Raw genomic sequence first — 4,002 nt, forward strand, 5'->3', positions numbered from 1 at the left:
AGGTACCTCAGACTTGTTTTAATTTGCATTACTCTTATTAATAGTGATTTGGAGCATTTTTATATGATTATAGGTATTTTATATAGTAATCCTTATAGTAATAATGATAGCTAATATTTACATATATAGCACTTAATATGAACCAAGCATGTATTAAGCAACTTCACAAATTTCTCAGCTGTCTTTATTTGTTTTGAGAGACAAGGATGCACAGGAAAGCCAGACCAGCATAGAATTACATAGGTCCAAGAATTAATAGTATCTCGAGCTGGCATTGCTTTTTTATCATGAGAATAAAAGAAACTGCTGCCTTAGCAACAATCTAGGCTCAGCAGATCTCAAGCACCTTTTTGAAATACCCATCATGACTAAATTAGAAAAGGGTTGCAGGATTTCTTTGGTGTTGGAGATTGTATTATGAATTCATCATTCAGTTCTTCTGGCTGTTAATGTTTTAATCCCCCCCCCCCCCCCCGCTATGCTGATGAAGGAAGGATGTGGACACACTGAATCCAGTGCTGTAATTCCTGACAGGACTAAATGGAGGCTGGTAAAGAAAGCTAAGGACAACAAGGAAAAAAGAAAAAAAAATGAATGAACTCCAAGGAGTGACAGGATCATGGCTCATGGCTCATGGTTCATGGAATTATGATAAAAGATGATAGATAAAAGGTAGAAAACTCTTACACTCTTGTTTTCTTCTTTTTCTTCTTCTTCTTCTTCTTCTTCTTCTTCTTCTTCTACTACTACTACTACTACTACTACTAGTACTACTACTAGTACTACTACTACTACTAGTTTTTGACTCCTTTGTGAAAGAGAAAAAAATGACTAATAGTTGAAACCCAAGATAAATCAGGAGATAAATGTATCAAGCTATCCATCTTGAGTTCAAGTCTCCAGGTCCATATGAATTACATTTTGTACTGAAAGAACCAGTGGATGTAATAACTGAGCCACTGTCAGTAACCTCTGATCTTTCAGGAAAACTACCTCAGCAAAGAAATGCTGGCTAGGTCTGTAGAGCAAGTAGAGCTAGCAATGGTTTATACTCAGGAGGGTAAAAGTGTTGTACCCAAACAGTGAGACGGAGACCAGAGTTTGATAAGGTTGGAGATCTTTATTCCCAAGGACTGTCTAGGGGATTGAGTACCCAAATCAGACCGTACCTGAGTGTTCAGGGGATAGGGTTTTAATAGTGTTTTTTTTTTTTGGGGCGGGGTACAGAGAACAAGCAAGATACAGAAGCAAAGTCAGCAGTTAGATATATTATCTTGTTATACTAATACAAACATGCAAACATATGGCTCAGTATAGATAGGGGTGAGAAGGGGTCAGGGTCTTTGTATAATGATTGTCTGAGATGGAGGGAGTCAGGAATTTACTATCTTATGGTTCCAGCCTCATCTGGGGACGAGGGAGGAAGTCCTGGAATTTAACAAATGCAGCAAGACAATTAGGCTAACAAGGGTGCTTTGTAAATCTTTAGACAATATTATGGTATATCCATGACCCCATGGGTCCTATCAGACTATCTTCAGACCTAAAGGCGCCTAGCCAAAGTTATATTTCTAAGGAATTTCTCAGGGCCCAGAAGGATGTCAGGGGCCCCTTTTTATACAGGATTTTCACATACATTGATACTGTGTTGTGGTTTGCTTCACCTTGGGAGCCACAGCAATGACCTCCCTCCTGGAGGGGAGCTGAGAATAAGGAGTCAAGCCACCTTATGCCTCTGGCTCAATTTTATTACTACTTATCTATTACATATATATATATATATATATATATATATATATATATGCATGTATACTGTTAGGTCTTCTGGGGTAGAACAAAGAATAATGAGGTAATTGGGGGATAAACAAGTGGGGTACATGCAGCATCTTGCGTTATAGGATAAGGGGGTACGTTGGGGGGAGGTGGTAAAACGCAGCTGTATCTAGTGCCCTTGGTCTGTGGGGCGGAATGTCCAGCTCCCAAGGACTCCGGGGTACCTTATCTCTAAGGGCATCATGCCAGGTCCTGAGACTGTCCAGGTGGCGGTTTACTTGGAAATGATTTGTATCCTGGCTGTTAGAATAGCCTGTGTTCCCACAATATTGTACTTAAAAAGGACCTGCAGGACTGGAAAGGAATTTAGAATGGAGTTGATCAACTATGGTACAGGGACCTAAATTTTGATTCCTGGCAAAACTCAAGGCACATATTGTTAAATTTTATTTTTGACTTCTTGAATTTTTACATACTTTAAATTTCCAATTATCTTCTTCCCCTTTCCCTTTCTCTTAGTCTTTGGATGGGTATATGCTTATATGAACAAAAATCTAGAGCTAAAAGATAACAAGATTTCATTTATTTCATACCTCTTATTTTACAGATGAAGAAATTGAGGCCCAAAGAAAGTGAAGTAACCTGTCCTAAGATACAAAGATAGGAAGCAGCAGAACCAACAAGGAACTGATCATTCTTTGACTTCAATGCCACTTAACTTTCCCTTGCATCACACTTTAGATGGAGAGCTTTCAAGTTCACTTCAACTCTGAAATTATATGATTACTGAGATTCATTATTTCTTTTCTTCTTTATTTGCTCTATCATGTCATAGAGAATGTGTTAACTCATACAGGGTTAATAGCTCCCAGAGGTTATCATAGGGTTTAAAGGTCCAATAGATAGAGGTGGGTAGGTAGCACCATAGATAGAGGAGCTAGTGGCAGCTAGGTGACATAGTGGATAGAGCACCAGCCCTGGATTCAGGAGTGCCTGAGTTCAAATCCAGCCTCAGACACTTAATAATTGCCTAGCTGTGTGACCTTGGGCAAATCATGTAACTCTACTGTGTTACAAAAACAAAAAAAAGAGGTGCAATAGAAAAAGTTTGTCTAAATGAAATAATGCATGTAACTTTGTAATCCCAAATCATCAGTTATTATGATTTCTCCTTAGCAGAGCAAGTAGAAGTAAATTAGAAGTTGAAGAATAATGCCTTGTCTTCTTTTTCATTTTCTTCATTATAATTTTTGTAGTCACTTAAAGTTTGACTTCATTTTTTTTTATCTTCTAATTGTTCCTAAAGCACTTTTAAAAGCATTTTTGTGGGACTTCTGGCCAAGAGAGAAGACAGGCACTGTGATAATCTCCTGATCTTCCCTCATAAATAATATGAATCAAACCTCTTAAAAGAAATCTGATTGACAAAACTCAGAAAAAGAAGCTGGAAGAACATCGACTTCAAGGTTTATCTTCTGGGATTGAGGGTGAGCCCTGGCATAGAGGATTGACTCTGCTGGGAGCACAGGACAGGATGAGAGCCTTAGAGCAGGACTGGCCTGATCTGCCACAGGGAGGGGCCAACTGTGGAGCAAAGGCTTTTGTGATGGCACTGACAGTCTGGAGCTTGCTGGCAAGGCAGGAGAGAAGCAGACATCGATCCCTGGGCTGCTTTGGTCCAGAGGAACTCAGAGTCCATACCTTCATTTCAGCTGAGTCCTTTTCCCAGAACAAACACAATCACAGCCCACCTCCACCCCAGTCTCAGGTGTGAGCAGCAGAGCTTCCTCTGCTGTGAATAGGAAGAGCAATTACCTTGTCAATTATTCAAAAAATAAAAGTATTCAGCAGCTTCAACCAGACCAAGGGAGAGGGCCTCAAATTAAGGTCAGAAACACTCCAGAGAAAGCAACAAATACAGCCTACTGGCCAGCCCATATGGAGTTTCTAAACCCAGTGAGTAAAGCCTCTAGGGATCTCAACACCAAACCTCTGTGAACTAGCCCCTCCCCAACACAAGGTCTTAGTAAAATGAAGAAAGGCCATTGCAAAGGAGGGTCCATAGAAAAATTCCTAGAAGGAAAAGATCCCAAGTCATAGAGAGACTTAGAACCTCTGAGGAGAATATGATCTGGTCTCCAGCACAGAAAGACTTCCTTGAAGAAATCAGGAAGGAGTTTAAAAATCAACTGGAAAATTTGGTAGAGATAATTAACACCTTGCAACAAG

This window comes from Macrotis lagotis, chromosome 6, assembly GCF_037893015.1.
Source record: "Macrotis lagotis isolate mMagLag1 chromosome 6, bilby.v1.9.chrom.fasta, whole genome shotgun sequence".
NCBI lineage: Eukaryota > Metazoa > Chordata > Mammalia > Peramelemorphia > Peramelidae > Macrotis > Macrotis lagotis.